This window comes from Balaenoptera physalus (assembly GCF_965194825.1).
Source record: "Balaenoptera physalus genome assembly, chromosome: 9".
Taxonomy (NCBI): Eukaryota; Metazoa; Chordata; class Mammalia; order Artiodactyla; family Balaenopteridae; genus Balaenoptera; species Balaenoptera physalus.
In genome coordinates, this window is record NC_138888.1 from 91,491,683 (window position 1) to 91,508,893 (window position 17,211).

Genomic DNA, 17,211 nt, shown 5'->3' on the forward strand with positions numbered 1-17,211 from the left:
AGACCCAATGCACCCATAAATAAATAAATAAAATAAAATAAATAAATTTATTTTTAAAAAAGTGAATTTTTCTGGCTGTGTGGATTAGTTGAGTGGATTAGTGGAAAGCTATTGCTGAAGTGGGAGCAAAGAGGCTTTTGCAGGGCTGTAGGTGAGATTTAGCTGTGAGAGGAGAGAGAGAGAGAGAGAAGTGGGCAGATTTGAGACTTTATTTTGAAGGTAAAACGGAGGTACTTTATGATGGATTAGATTTCAGAAAATTAGGGGGACAAAGTGCCCTTTAGTCAGTAACTTTGGGAAAAGAAAGTTGGAAAAACAAGTAGTTCATCCTTTATAGAAGCTGTGTGCCCAGCCCTGAGGTAGGCGCTATAACTTATATTGTAGAATCTAAAAACAATGATACAAATTAACTTATTTACAAAATAGACTCACAGACATAGAAAACAAGTTTATGGTTACCAAAGGGGAAGAGGGGGGGAGGGATAAATTAGGAGTTTGGGATTAAAACATACATAGGACTATATATAAAACAGATAATCAACAAGGACCTACTGTAGAGCACAGGGAACTATATTCAATATCTTGTAATAACCTATAATGGAAGAGAATATAAAAAAAGAATTTATATATATAGTTTTATATATATATATAAAACTGAATCACTTTGCTGTACATATGAAACTAATACAACATTGTAAATCAACCATATTTCAATAAAAATTAAAAAGAAATAAAAGAGGTAAATGATGTAATATTTATACATAGAAATTCACACTCTAGTGGCTCCAAGACTTGCAAATTGTAATAATCAGAGTACACCAAGTCATAAACTAATGCTCTTTTTGAGGTTGAGGGTATAAGTGTGAACAGAATTCTGAAAACAAAGATTTGGGTGGGTTGATTAGGGATGAAAGTTTCTTGGGGGAATAAAGCCTCTGAAGGAAGCACAAGGCTCAGATGGGCAGACAGGAACAGCCACAGGCCCTCACAAGTATGAGCAACCAGAAAACCACGGACTCTGGAGGAAGGCAACTGTAGGGTCGCTGGCTGGAGATTACTGGAGAGTCAATGGGAATTGGCATTAGTATCATCAGAGTTTTGGGTGCTTAACAATTTACAAAATCCTTTCCCTTGATTTAATTCATTCAGTCCTCATCATGAAATAGGCAAGGCAACAGTGTTATTCCCTTATTTTACAGACTGAAGATGGAGGCTTTAAATGGGGAGGTGTTTCACCCAAGTGTACATGGCCAGAGGTTGAATTAGAATTAGAACCCAAATCTTTTTACCCTCTTAGTTCCTCTCTTTTCACTACAAAACTTGTTTTGCTGAGGCAGAAGCAAGATTAGTGGTTTGGGTATATATTTTGTTTTTTGGGGGAGAGGGTCACAGATATTTTTGAAAAAGGACTATAATGATTTCATTTAAAATTGAAAAAAAAAAGAAAAAAAAATTGAAAGCCATGTCAGGTTGGGTTACAGGGTATTGATCACGTTTACTTTCAGAGCTATGGGCAATATGTCATTTTTCCCCCAGCACTATTTGGACACCAAGAAGCCAGAGGCCAGATTTTCTAAATTAAGAAGGCTTTAGGGGCTTCCCTCGTGGTGCGGTGGTTGAGAATCTGCCTGCCAATGCAGGGCACACGGGTTCGAGCCCTGGTCTGGGAAGATCCCACATGCCACGGAGCAACTAGGCCCGTGAGCCACAACTACTGAGCCTGCGCGTCTGGAGCCTGTGCTCCGCAACAAGAGAGGCCGCGACAGTGAGAGGCCCGCGCATCGCGATGAAGAGTGGTCCCCGCTTGCCACAACTAGAGAAAGCCCTTGCACAGAAACGGAGACCCAACACAGCCAAAAATAAATAATAAATAAATAATAAATTAAAAAAAAAAAAAAGGCTTTAACATCCTGACCCAGTGCTTTAAGTTATTTACAAATAACATCCTGACCGAGTGCTTTAAGTTATTTACAAATCCACTACTAAGGAAATAAAACAAACCTTGCAGTAGAGATTTCTTTCTGAATTAATTGCATGATTTGATAAAGCTAAAAAAAGCCCCTGGTTATGTTCAGCTTCAGTAGACTTCACCAGAATGACTGAATGGCCAAACTATGATTTTTTTAATGACTTGCTAATTAGCTCAATTCTCTTCTCTCATTTTGACTACATGGTGGTTTTCATACAGATTCTGAAAGCATTTTTCAGATGGGAGTCTTTTCTAGAAGGTGGTGGTTAAAACCAAATTTTGAAGACTGAAAATACACTTTACATGGTAACCATGTCCCCATTAGATTTGAATCTCTGTACTTTCTCTATAGAGTCTTAGTGTATGGGTATCACCTATTTTTTAAGAATTCTGAATTTCTTAATCTATTATAAAATAGTGTTGTTTATGCGTAGCTCATATGTGTGCATGTATGTGTGTCTATATATACAAGAATAATGCTTTGCTTCTTTTAAAGTCAACAAACATATATTAAAAGATTACTAGGAACAAGCCGTATAAGCATGGACACAAAACTCTTAATCCAGCACAGGATGTGATGAATATAGTAAGCATGAGAGATAGAGAGCCATGGAAAATTGAAGACGTGAGGAAACCCCTGTGGTTGAAAGGAAATACTTTACACGTTCAAGCGGCATCTAGAAGAATGGGTAGGATTTTGTCAGGTAGAGATGGAGGTAGGGCATGCCCAGCAGGAAACAGCAAAGACTAAGGCCCAGGAGTGAGAAAGGGATAAATGTATTACAAAACCCAGGAATAATCAAAGTCTACAGATTCTCTGGGGACAGGTTGGATGGTGAAAGGAAATACTGGAAACATGTTTAAGTCACTTTTTTTTCTTTTTAATATTATTTATTTATTTTTGGTTGTGTTTGGGTCTTCGTTTCTGTGCGAGGGCTTTCTCTAGTTGCGGCCAGCGGGGGCCACTCTTCATTGCGGTGAGCGGGCCTCTCACTATCGCGACCTCTCTTGTTGCGGAGCACAGGCTCCAGACGCACAGGCTCAGTAGTTGTGGCTCACGGGCCTAGTTGCTCCGTGGCATGTGGGATCTTCCCAGACCAGGGCTCGAACCCGTGTCCCCTGCATTGGCAGGCAAATTCCTAACCATTGTGCCACCAGGGAAGCCCCTAAGTCACTTTTTTTTAAGTGAATTTAATTCACAGTAGGTGATATGGAACTATTGAAATATACAGAATAGCAGAGTTGACAAAAATCGTGGTGGCTTTGATACTTAAAAGAGATTGGAGGGACTTCCCTGGCCGTCCAGTGGTTAGGAATCTGCACTTCCTCTGCAGGGGTCACAGGCTCTCTCCCTGGTTGGGGAACTAAGCTCCCATGTGCAGCCTAAATAAATAAATAAAGGGATTGGAGCAGGGAAAATCAGTTGCTATGGGATTGATGAAGAGAGAACTCTAAGAATCTGAGTTAGCAATAACAAGGCCTGATAGAGGATAAAGGCAGCTAAGAGGGAAGACCGACTGGGTGTGATAGATTAATTTTAATGACAGTGAGGTACCGTTGTTGACACAAGCTCAGCTATGGTTATTTCATCCCCAAGCATGTTTAGTCAGGCATTTCTACCTTTTATCAGTGCAACATGTTTTCTCGAGTGTACTTTTCTAACCTGGCTGCCATCCTGGATGAGATCAAAATTGTGAGAAGCAGAGGCAAAACAGCTTCAGTATTATACTCTGCTCACTGGGCTAATTCTGCTGAGCATTTGCTTCTATTTTGACTTTTGAGGTTCTTCTGAAGATGGGGAAAGGAACAATCTTAACCAGTAAACCATCCTTCAGTTAAGATTATATAAATAGAAAAGGATAAATTTGTATAGAAAGGAAAGCCCTGAGGCCAGGGCTGGAAATTCTGATGGACAACTTGAGATTAGAGAAACGTCCAGAAATCAATTCCAAGCCTCTACCTATCCCTCCTCTGCAAGTCTGCTGTCTCTAAACCTACCTCAAGGCCCAGCATACCCTTTTCCTGATGGTCATGAGCCATCTAGACCAACACTCGTGGTCCGGCACGGAGTCAACAGTAACCCAGTATGGACCCCAGCTCAGCCTGGCAACCTGCTCCTACCTTGATCTTTCTTTTCAAGGTTCTATTCTAGGAAACTTTCTGGTACCTCCTTTTCCCTTGGCCCTGAACCCTGCTTTATTCTTATCTGTTCTCTTGAGTCCCTGACTTTGAATGTGAGTCCGGGCTCCTGACACATCACCTGATGAGTAATCTACCTGGAGAGCCAGTATCACCCACCCTGCTTTTCCTGAGACTCTTCTTTTGCCACCCGCTTAAGATGCACTGCTGTCACCCTCTCACCCTGCTTCTCCTGATGCTTGGACTGTGAATAAAAATACCATATTCTCCAGGTCACCATGTGGGTACCTCTAACCACACGTGGTTGCTCTGCCTACCATAGGGTGGGTTTTCTGAAATCTGAGCCACTCCAAGGACACCTCTGATTTTACTGGCTTTGCCTGATGATTCCTGGGTTGAAATAGGGAAAAGAAAGTTTCAAGAAGTCAGGCACAAGCAAGGAGCTATGGAGGCGATGTGGTGTTATGTGAGAGAGACGGGAAATACGCAAGCTGTGTCAACTTTTTCACTTGGTCATTTTTCTTAACACTGGAAGCTCAACCTTCAGTCACTTCTCTAGATATGAATGGATTTCAAATAATTTTTGATGTGTTTGTTTTACTTTATTAAAAATAGAATAGGGATGTATTTTCATAGCAATATAATTTGTAGCACAGTATTCAGTCTGAAACTCAATATATCTTCTCAACTTAGGACTGAAAAAAAGAGATTGTTTCACCAAAATGATAGGGAGAGGCATGGGGAGTGGTGGAGGGTACCGTTTGTGTGGATGTGATGTGGTTATGAGTCTATGCATACCCAACTCCATTCTTCTCGGTCAGACAGGTATGCAAGAGACTTTCCATCACTGATACTAGTTATGCAAACTGCACTACGTAAAAAGGTAATGACTGTGAGTGATGTGTGTGTACGTGTGTGTGCACTAGTGTTATTTTTTTTTTTTAATTTATTTATTTTTGGCTGTGTTGGGTCTTCGTTGCTGCGCGTGGGCTTTGTCTAGTTGTGGTGAGCAGGGGCTACTCTTCGTTGCAGTGTGTGGGCTTCTCATTGCAGTGGCTTCTCTTGTTATGGAGCATGGGCTCTAGGAGCACGGGCTTCAGTAGTTGTGGCACACGGGCTCAGTAGTTGTGGCTCACGGGCTCAGTAGTTGTGGCTTGCGGGCTGTAGAGTGCAGGCTCAGTAGTTATGGTGCACAGGTTTAGATGCTCCACGGCACATGGGATTTTCCCGGATCAGGGCTCAAACCCGTGTCCCCTGCTTTGGCAGGTGGATTCTTAACCACTGCACCATCAGGGAAGCCCGCTGGACTACAGCTATTTTTAAGGAGAAATATTTAACTATTTGGAGCAGACTGATCAAATACTACTTGCCACCCTCTTCCTTTTAAAAGGAGGAAGAAACCATTCATTTCTAAGTGTGGTACTGAACTAGAACATCCCTCAGATACTCTTCTAGTTATTTTTATTTTTTCCAAAAGCTGTCCAGGTGAATATGTGTACAAATATCTTTTCTCATTGGTTTTTTCTTTGAGGAATACAGAAACCCAACCGTGTTTCTATTATGGGAGCCAGGAAGCACTTTTATGTAGTTGCAAAGTAACCTATTGCAAGGAGACTAGCTGTTACTGAAATTCAAAGATGCACATCTGAAAACACTATGCAACAGACTAGGAATTATTTATTCAGGACAATACCTAAGAGGGAAAAAGTTCTTGATCTGCAATAGGCAAAGTTATAAATATTGATAGTAGCAATGATTGCTATAGAAAGAATAGTAATTTCCCCCCTGGGTTATTATGATGTTAACAGATCTGAAAATGTTTAGCATTCTTGTTAGAGATATTAATATTAACATCATATTAACCACTATGTCAAGGACTTTAATTACATTTTAAATGTTAGTCAATATTCCAAATTTTTTTATTCAATAAATACTTATTGAGCATCTACTGTGTGTCAGGTATGATATTAGTGCTGGGGATACAATGGTGGACAGGACAAGTTCTCTTCTCTCATGAATTTCCCTGCAATGACAGTAACCACTTAGGCACACGTGGTCTTTAATCATTATAGAATAATGTTCTATACATTAGAACAAAAATAAACAAATGGGACCTAATTAAAAGCTTTTTCAAAAAATAAACAAATAAAAATAAACAAATGGGATCTAATTAAAAGCTTTTTCACAGCAAGGGAAACCATAAACAAAACAAAAAGACAACCTACAGAATGGGAGAAAATATTTGCAAATAATGTGACTGACAGGGGATTAATCTCCAAAACATACAAACAGCTCACATAGCTCAATATAAAAAAAAAAAAAAAACCAAACAACCCAATCAAAAAATGGGCAGAAGATCTAAACAGACATTTCTCCAAAGAAAACATATAGATGGCCAAAAGACACATGAAAAGATGCTCAACATCGCTAATTATTAGAAAAATGCACATCAAAATGGCAATGAGGTCCCACCTCACCCCAGTCAGAACAGCCAACATCAAAAAGTCTACAAACAATAAATGCTGAGAGGATATGGAGGAAAAGGAATCCTCCTACACTGTTGGTGGGAATATAAATTGGTGCAGCCACTGTGGAGAACAGTATGGTGGTTCCTTAAAAAACTAAAAATAGAACTACAATATGATCCTACAATCCCACTCTTGGGCATATATCCAGAGGAAAACATAGTTCAAAAAGATACATGCATCTCAATGTTCATAGAAGCACTATTACAGTTGCGAAGACATGGAAGTAACCTAAATGTCCATCGACAGAATAGATAAAGAAGATGTAGTACATGTATACAATGGAATATTACTCAGCCATAAAAAAGAATGAAATAATGCCATTTGCAGCAACATGGATGGACCTAGAGATTATCGTATTAAGTGAAGTTAGCCAGAGGGAGAAAGACAAATGTCATTTGTTATTGCTTATATGTGGAATCTAAAAAAATGATACAAATGAACTTACTTACAAAACAGAAATAGACTCACAGACACAGAAAACAAATTTATGATTACCGAAGGGGAAAGGTAGGGGGGATAAATTAGAAGTTTGGGATTAAAAGATACACACTACTATATATAAAATAGATAACCAACAAGGACCTACTGTATAGCACAGGGAACTATACTCAATACCCTGTAATAACATATAATGACAGAGAATCTAAAAAAAGAATATATATTCTTTTTAAAGATATATTTATTCTTTTTTATTTATGTTTAGCTGAATCACTTTGCTGTACACCTGACACTAACACATTGTAAATCAACTATATTGCAATAAAATTTTTAAAAAAAATTTTTTTAAATTAAAAATTTAAAAATAAATTAAAAAAAGAATAAAGTTACAAGAGCTTAATGTATTCATTAATTAGGCAAATGATTATTAACAGGCAGGCAGTATACTGAGGACACAGCATGAATGGAATGAACACAGTCCCTGCCCTCAGCAAGCGGACTGCCCATTAGTAGAGACACACAAGGGAGTCGACTCTTAGAAGACATTGTCGTGTCACTTGAGGAAGCAGCTGGGGTGTGGGGGAAACATGAGAGGCCCCCAACCATGCCTTTAGGACTCAGCAAATGTTTCCCAGAAAAAGAAACGTCCAAGCTGAGTTCCCACCCCCCCAAGATACAGGGATTAGTCGGAGCTTTGGGTACAGAGCAGCTTGTGTAAAGGCCTGAGAACAAGATCATGGAAAGAAATGCAACATGACCAGCACAGAGAATGTTCGGGAAGGGTGCTAGGAGTGGCTGGCGAGGTGGGAGAAGCTGAGCCATCAGCACTTTGCATGCGATTCTGAAGCACTGGACTCGATTATATGGTGTAATGGGAAACAACTGATGCATTTTAAACACGGAAAGAGATGTTTAGGAACAGGTCTGTGTAAGGAATATACTTACATTCCCACTCCATCTCTGAATGCTTTGTAACCCCAAAGTATGGTTTTTATGTATGTTTTAATTTGGCATGGGACTCGGGCTCAGATGTTTCAACTTATCTGAAGTCAAATGTCAATTTAAAATTACTGTTTACAGAGTAAACTGCCTTTTTAGTTGGGATGTTTTTCCTTGCTGCCGTGCCCTAGGAAGCACCATAATCTCGGGTCTCTATTTAGACGTTCCGTAGTGGATGCCCTCCTAGTTTAGAATGTGAGCACAGAGGTTCAAGTGATCCCACAAAAGGCAAGTGCTTGGAATGTTTGTTCCTGTCACAAAATGTATTCCAGAGATGTGCAATTTCTGTCCAAAAACGTTCCTTATTTTCTTCTGTTAACATCTGCATGAGATCCTCACCTAAATACTGTGGACTAAAGTATTGCTTGCCATATCACTAAACAAAGGATGTTGCAGCCATCAAGCCATCACATTACATCCGCCCTGATGGTGAGCCCTGAGGGAACTCAGGGTGGAGGCAGAATGCCCCCTCATCTAGCAGTCAGCTACTGCAGCTACCCCGACGGTGCACCCTGAGGAGACTCAGGATGAGAAAGCACAGGATACTGGCCCCAGATAGCTGAGGTGCGTATCAAAGGAATGATTTCAGAGACCCCAGTCTCTTGCATCTTCCCATATATAGAAAAGTCCTAAATTCCTTAATTTGAGATATCTGGTTTTCCTTTATTAACAGTAATCTTTTGATATTCTGACTACCTGGTCTTTTGTTGCAAAAACTCCAATATATCCAGGCTCCCCCGCCTTGTCTCTTCTGAGCAGTCTCTCAGAATTATCTGAGATGCTGTGTCCTGGGCTTAAGTCCTCAGATTTGTCCACTGAATAAAACATAACTCTCAACTTTTAGGTTGGGCTTTTTTTTTCAGTTGACAATACTAACATGCCTGTAACATGGCTGGTCCCCATTTTAACAGAGAAGGTGGGCCCTAGATTCAGTCTCTCTGCAGGCGACCACTGAGGGAGGAGGGGAGCACGGGAAGCCTTCCAGGACCTGAATCCTGAACTGGAAAAATTGGGAAGTGACAAAATGAGGAAATCTGGTCATTAAAGTTTTGTTTATCACAAGGGAGTTAGAAGCCCTTTGTCTGTTCCACTTGTGTCCTAGGGATTCAGCTCTCCTCTGGGTCTCTTGCTTAAGGTGATTTATAGCAGTGCCTCCGTGGTAAGAGAAAGTTTCTGGTTTTCCTGAGATTCGAGATATATTTCTAGGCTCATCTACAATAAAGTCTTGTCTTGAGTGTATCTGATGGATCACTGGACTTCCAGTATGTGATTCTGGTGTGGAATGATGTTTTTATCTTCAGTGGTGTTTATATTTGCCTTCATAAGAAATCTTTTCTCGGCAGAAAAATGTACCACATGTAAACCAAGATTGTACTAATGTGCCCTCCCCTGGTTCCTTTTTCCTTTTCACAGTGACCTACAGAATGCTTCTCCTGGGTGCCATGCAGGGAGGCTTGGAGCTGACTCCAGGATCTGAATTGGAAGTGCTTTAAAACAACAACAGTCCGGCTCATGGTTTTAAAGAACAAACATAAGTTTCTCAAGGATTATATGGCTGACCTAATACAGACAATGGAAACTTTTAAAAACTGAAGCTTGAATTACACAACAAATGACAAAAAGAGACACATAAAGAAAAAGCTGCTGTAATCTCTATGTACATCTCCAAGGCTGAGAATATACCTGTGCATTGATAAGTGTTTAGTTTCCAGAACATACTCTTTCTCTTTTAAATTCCTTCTCAGCTTCAGAAATGTTAGATTTTAGAATTAATTAATAAATGGATATATATATATATATATTTTTTTTTTTCCTGTGTAAATACTCTGAGCCTAGCACGGTCATTAATATAGCCCTTGATTGACACTTGTCTTTAATCTAGTGAATTCCTCTAAGGCGCTCGTGGTTTGGAAGGATTACAAGTTATACATACACACTATCCCTGGAAAATAACTACTAAGCCATAGCTGAACTATGCAAATACATGGACTCCCTGCTAAATATCAGGATGATTTGCAAAGGAAATTAATGTTTAAGTGGTAACTATAGATTCTCTCCACTAATAGTATGATTAGGTTATTTCTATGTGCACAGAATGCCCTCTGATTTTGGCAAAGAAGCACAGATTATCTGAGTTTGCGCAATAATTAAAGATGTATTTAAATCTATATACACCTTATGGATGGCTGTAAATCTCTCTTTGTTGATTCTAACCAGTGATGTGCTGGTAAATGTAAAACAGCTTGGTCGCCAAGAAAGGAAGAAAGAGAGAGAAAGAGAGAGAAAGGAGGAGGAGGAGGAGGGGGGAGGGAAGGGGGGAGAAGGATGAGAAGGAGGAGGAGGAAGAGGGAAAGGAGGGGGAGGGAGGAAGGGAAGGAAAGAAGGAATAAAGGGAGAAAGGGAGGAAGGAAGGGAGGAAAGAAAAGAATAAAAGAAATGAAGAAAGAAAGAGAATGAAAGAGAAGAACTAAAGAGATGAGAATGAGAAAGCCCTGATTTTCACTTTGCCGATTCCCATGGTATAAATGCTCCCTTTATGGCCTGTTTCAAACTGCTGATGAGACTTCCTTGTATGCAGAGTTGGGAAAGAGATGTACATCATTGGCTCTTGCAATAGTACAGTCTAGCTCAGGATACCACTGGCTACAACAGTTTCTCATACCTGCAAGTCCAGTTGTGCAGCTCAGTGCTACAGGCCTGGGTTTGTAGACATAAATATATTTGAGATAATTTTAGAAAGTCTCTCTCTCTCTCTCTCTCTCTCTCACAGCTACAGACTTAAATTATTTTTTAAAATTTTGATCATGGTAAAATACAAATAATATAAAATTTACCATCTTAATCATTTTTTTTTGCTTTTGAATTTTATCTTATTTTTTTATACAGCAGGTTCTTATTAGTCATCCATTTTATCCCCATCAGTGTATACATGTCAATCCCAATTGCCCAATTCATCCCACCCCCACCCCCCGCACCGCTTTCCTCCCTTGGTGTCCATATGTTTGTTCTGTACATCTGTGTCTCAATTTCTACCCTGCAAACCGGTTCATCGGTAACATTTTTCTACGTTCCACATATATGCGTTAATATACGATATTTGTTTTTCTCTTTCTGACACTTCACTCTGTATGACAGTCTCTAGATTCATCCATGTCTCTACAAATGACCCGATTTCATTCCTTTTTTTGGCTGAGTAATATTCCATTGTATATATGTACCACATCTTCTTTATCCATTCGTCGGTTGATGAACCTCTAGGTTGCTTCCATGACCTGGCTATTGTAAATAGTGCTGCAATGAACACTGGGGTGCATGTGTCTTTTTGAATTATGGTTTTCTCCAGGTATATGCCCAGTAGTGGGATTGCTGGGTCATATGGTAATTCTATTTTTACTTTTTTAAGGAAACTCCATACTGTTCTCCATAGTGGCTGTATCAATTGACATTCCCACCAATAATGCAAGAGGGTTCCCTTTTCTCCACACTGTCTCCAGCATTTGTTATTTGTAGATTTTCTGATGGTGCCCATTCTAGCTGGTGTGAGGTGATACCTCATGGTAGTTTTGTTTGCATTACTCTAATAATTAGTGATGCTGAGCAGCTTTTCATGTGCTTCTTGGCCCTCTGTATGTCTTCTTTGGAGAAATGTCTATTTAGGTCTTCTGCCCATTTTTGGATTGGGTTGTTTGTTTTTTTAATATTGAGCGGCATGAGCTGTTTATATATTTTGGAGATTAATTCTTTGTCCATTGATTCATTTGCAAATATTTTTTACCATTCTGAGGGTTGTCTTTTCGTCTTGTTTGTAGTTTCCTTTGCTTTGCAAAAGCTTTTAAGTTTCAGTATGTCCCATTTGTTTATTTTTGTTTTTATTTCCATTACTCTAGGAGGTGTAACAAAAAAGATCTTGCTGTGATTTATGTCAAAGACTGTTCTTCCTATGTTTTCCTCTAAGAGTTTTATAGTGTCCGGTCTTACATTTAGGTCTCTAAACCATTTTGAGTTTATTTTTGTGTATAGTGTTAGGGAGTGTTCTAATTTCATTCTTTTACATGTAGCTGTCCAGTTTTCCCAGCACCACTTATTGAAGAGACTGTCTTTTCTCCTTTGTATATTCTTGTTTCTTTTATCAAAAATAAGGTGACCATATGTGTGTGGGTTTATTTCTGGGCTTTCTATCCTGTTCCATTGACCTATATCTCTCTTGTTGTGCCAGAACCATATTGTCTTGATTACTGTAGCTTTGTAGTATACTCTGAAGTCAGGGAGTCTGATTCCTCCAGCTTCATTTTTTTCCCTCAAGACTGCTTTGGCTATTTGGGGTCTTTTGTGTCTCCATACAAATTTTAAGATTTTTTGTTCTAGTTCTGTAAAAAATGCCATTGGTAGTTTGATAGGGATTGCATTGAATCTGTAGATTGCTTTGGGTAGTATAGTCATTTTCACAGTATTGATTCTTCCAGTCCAAGAACATGGTATTTCTCTCCATCTGTCAGTATCATCTTTAATTTCTTTCATCAGTGTCTTATAGATTTCTGCATACAGGTGTTTTGTCTCCCCAAGTAGGTTTATTCCTAGGTATTTTATTCTTTTTGTTGCAATGGTAAATGGGAGTGTTTCCTTAATTTCTCTTTCAGATTTTTCATCATTAGTGTATAGGAATGCAAGAGATTTCTGTGCATTCATTTTGTATCCTGCAACTTTACCAAATTCATTGATTAGCTCTAGTAGTTTTCTGGTGGCATCTTTAGGATTCTCTATGTATAGTATCATGTCATCTGCAAACAGTGACAGTTTTAATTCTTCTTTTCCAATTTGTATTCCTTTTATTTCTTTTTCTTCTCTGATTGCCGTGGCTAGGACTTCCAAAACTATGTTGAATAATAGTGGTGAGAGTGGACATCCTTGTCTTGTTCTGATCTTAGAGGAAATGGTTTCAGTTTTTCACCATTGAGAATGATGTTTGCTGTGGGTTTGTCATATATGGCCTTTATTATGTTGAGGTAGGTTCCCTCTCCACTTTCTGGAGAGTTTTTATCATAAATGGGTGTTGAATTTTGTCAAAAGCTTTTTCTGCGTCTATTGAGATGATCATATGGTTTTTCTCCTTCAATTTGTTAATATGGTGTATCACACTGATTGATTTGCGTATATGGAAGAATCCTTGCATCCCTGGGATAAATCCCACTTGACCGTGGTGTATGATCCTTTTAATGTGTTGTTGGATTCTGTTTGCTAGTATTTTGTTGAGGATTTTTGCATCTATATTCATCAGTGATATTGGTCTGTAATTGTCTTTTTTTGTAGTATCTTTGTCTGGTTTTGGTATCAGGGTGATGGTGGCCTCATAGAATGAGTTTGGGAGTGTTCCTTCCTCTGCAAGTTTTTGGAAGAGTTTGAGAAGGATGGGTGTTAGCTCTTCTCTAAATGTTTGATAGAATTCACCTGTGAAGCCATCTGGTCCTGGACTTTTGTTTGTTGGAAGATTTTTAATCACAGTTTCAATTTCATTACTTGTGATTGGTCTGTTCATATTTTCTGTTTCTTCCTGGTTCAGTCTTGGAAGCTTATACCTTTCTAAGACTTTGTCCATTTCTTCCAGGTTGTACACTTTATTGGGATAGAGTTGCTTGTAGTAGTCTCTTAGGATGCTTTGTATTTCTGCAGTGTCCATTGTAACTTCTCCTTTCTCATTTCTAATTTTATTGATTTGAGTCCTCTCCCTCTTTTTCTTGATGAGTCTGGCTAATGGTTTATCAATTTTGTTTATCTTCTCAAAGAACCAGCTTTTAGTTTTATTGATCTTTGCTATTGTTTTCTTTGTTTCTATTTCATTTGTTTCTGCTCTGATCTTTATGATTTCTTTCCTTCTACTAACTGTGGGTTTTGTTTGTTCTTCTTTCTCTAGTTCCTTTAGGTGTAAGGTTAGATTGTTTATTTGAGATTTTTCTTGTTTCTTGAGGTAGGCTTGTATTGCTATAAACTTCCCTCTTAGAACTGCTTTTGCTGCATCCCATAGGTTTTGGATCATCGTGTTTTCATTGTCATTTGTCTCTGGGTATTTTGATTTTTTCAGTGATCTCTTGGTTATTTAGTAACGTATTGCTTAGCCTCCACGTGTTAGTGTTTTTTACGTTTTTTCCCCTGTAATTGATTTCTAATCTCATAGCATTGTGGTCAGAAAAGATGCTTGATATGATTTCAATCTTCTTAAATTTATTGAGGCTTGATTTGTGACCCAAGATGTGATCTATCCTGGAGAATGTTCTGTGGGCACTTGAGAAGAAAGTGTAATCTGCTGTTTTTGGATGGAATATCCTATAAATATCAATTAAATCTATCTGGTCTATTGTGTCATGTAAAGCTTGTGTTTCCTTAGTAATTTTCTCTTTGGATGATCTGTCCATTTGTGTAAGTGAGGTGTTAAAGTCCCCCACTATTATTGTGTTACTGTTGATTTCCTCTTTTATAGCTGTTAGCAGTTGCCTTATGTATTGAGGTCCTCCTATGTTGGGAGCAAGTATATTTATAATTGTTATATCTTCTTCTTGGATTGATCCCTTGATCATTATGTAGTGTCCTTCCTTGTCTCTTGTAACATTCTTTATTTTAAAGTCTATTTTATCTGATATGAGTATTGCTACTCCAGCTTTCTTTTGATTTCCATTTGCATGGAATATCTTCTTCCATCCCCTCACGTTCAGCCTGTATGTGTCCCTAGGTCTGAAGTGGGTCTCTTGTAGACAGCATATATATGGGTCTTGTTTTTGCATCCATTCTGCGAGCCTGTGTCTTTTGGTTGGAGCATTTAGTCCATTCACGTTTAAGGTAATTTTTGATATGTATGTTCCTATGACCATTTTCTTAATTGTTTTGGGTTTGTTTTGTAGGTCCTTTTCTTCTCTTGTGTTTCCCACTTAGAGAAGTTCCTTTAGCATTTGTTGTAGAGCTGGTTTGGTGGTGCTGAGTTCTCTTAGCTTTTGCTTGTCTGTAAAGCCTTTGATTTCTCCATTGAATCTGAATGCGATCCTTGCTGGTAGAGTAATCTTGGTTGCAGGTTCTTCCCTTTCATCATTTTAAATATGTCATGCCACTCCCTTCTGCCTTGTAGTTTCTGCTGAGAAATCAGCTGAACCTTATGGGAGTTCCCTTGTATATTATTTGTCATTTTTCCCTTGCTGCTTTCAATAATTTTTCTTTGTCTTTAAATTTTGCCACTTTGATTACTGTGTGTCTTGGTGTGTTTCTCCTTGGATTTATCCTGTATGGGACTCTCTGCACTTCCTGGACTTGAGTGGCTATTTCCTTACTCATGTTAGGGAAGTTTTTTACTATAACCTCTTCAAATATTTTCTCGGTCCCTTTCTCTCTCTCTTCTCCTTCTGGGACCCCTATAATGTGAATGTTGTTGCATTTAATGTTGTCCCAGAGGTCTCTTAGGCTGTCTTCATTTCTTTCCTTCTTTTTTCTTTATTCTGTTCCGCAGCAGTGGATTCCACCATTCTGCCTTCCAGGTCACTTATCCTTTCTTCTGCCTCAGTTATTCTACTGATTCCTTCTAGTGTATTTTTCATTTCAGTTATTGTATTGTTTATCTCTGTTTGTTTGTTCTTTAATTCCTCTAGGTCTTTGTTACACATTTCTTAAATCTTCTTGATCTTTGCCTCCATTCTTTTTCCAAGGTCCTGGATCATCTTCACTATCATTATTCTGAATTCTTTTTCTGGAAGGTTGCCTACCTCCACATCATTTAGTTGTTTTTCTGGGGTTTTATCTTGTTCCTTCATCTGGTACATAGCCCTCTGCCTTTTCATCTTGTCTATCTTTCTGTGAATGTGGTTTCTGTTCCACAGGCTGCAGGATTGTAGTTCTTGCTTCTGCTGTCTGCCCTCTGGTGGATGAGGCTATCTAAGAGGCTTGAGCAAGTTTCCTGATGAGAGGGACTGGTGGTTGGTAGAGCTGGCTGTTGCTCTGGTGGGCAGAGCTCAGTAAAACTTTAATCCACTTGTCTGCTGATGGGTGTGGCTGGGTTCCCCCTCTGTTGGTTGTTTGGCCTGAGGCGACCCAACACTGGAGCCCACCTGGGCTCTTTGGTGGGGCTAATGGCTGACTCTGGGAGGGCTCATGCCAAGGAGTACTTCCCAGAACGTCTGCTTCCAGTGTCCTTGTCCCTTGGTGAGCCACAGCTTCCCCCTGCCTCTGCAGGAGACCCTCCAACACTAGCAGATAGGTCTGGTTCAGTCTCCCCTGGGGTCACTGCTCCTTCCCCTGGGTCCCGTTGCACACACTACTTTGTGTGTGCCCTCCAAGAGTGGAGTCTCTGTTTCCCCCAGTCCTGTCGAAGTCCTGGAATCAAATTCCGCTAGCCTTCAAAGTCTGATTCTCTAGGAATTCCTCCTCCTGTTGCTGGGCCCCCAGGTTGGGAAGCCTGTCATGGGGCTCAGAATCTTCACTCCAGTGGTTGGACTTCTGTGGTATAAGTGTTCTCCAGTTTGTGAGTCACCCACCCAGTAGTTATGGGATTTGATTTTATTGTGATTGCACCCCTTCTACCATCTCATTGTGGCTTCTCCTTTGTCTTTGGATGTGAGGTATCTTTTTTGGTGAGTTCCAGTGTCTTACTGTCGATGATTGTTCAGCAGTTAGTTTTGATTCCCATGCTCTCGCAAGAGGGAGTGAGAGCACATCCTTCTACTCCACCATCTTGAACCAATCTCCCAGACTTCAAGTTAAATTAACACTATATAGTGCATTCAAGGACAGGACATTCTATTAGGTATTATGGAAAATAAAAAAAGCTAAAGATTATGCTTGCCATTAAAGAACTTACAGACTGGTTTGTGATACTGAACATAAATCTTTGACATCATAAACCACAAAAATTGAAATAATAGTGTAACTAATAGTTTACGAAAATACAGATAGATAGCAGATAGTCAATAAAGAATTAACTATCAAATGATATATGTAGTCAATAATTATGTGATGAGAAAAGAGTGAGAAAATTCTTACAGAAGGTTTTATGAGGAGGTATATCAGAGAGCCTTCATGTATGAGTGGCACTTGGAAGAGGGGCATCCTCTGAGAAGGATGGAGATGAGGCAGAAGACACCTTAGCATACAATGAGTTAACAGTTA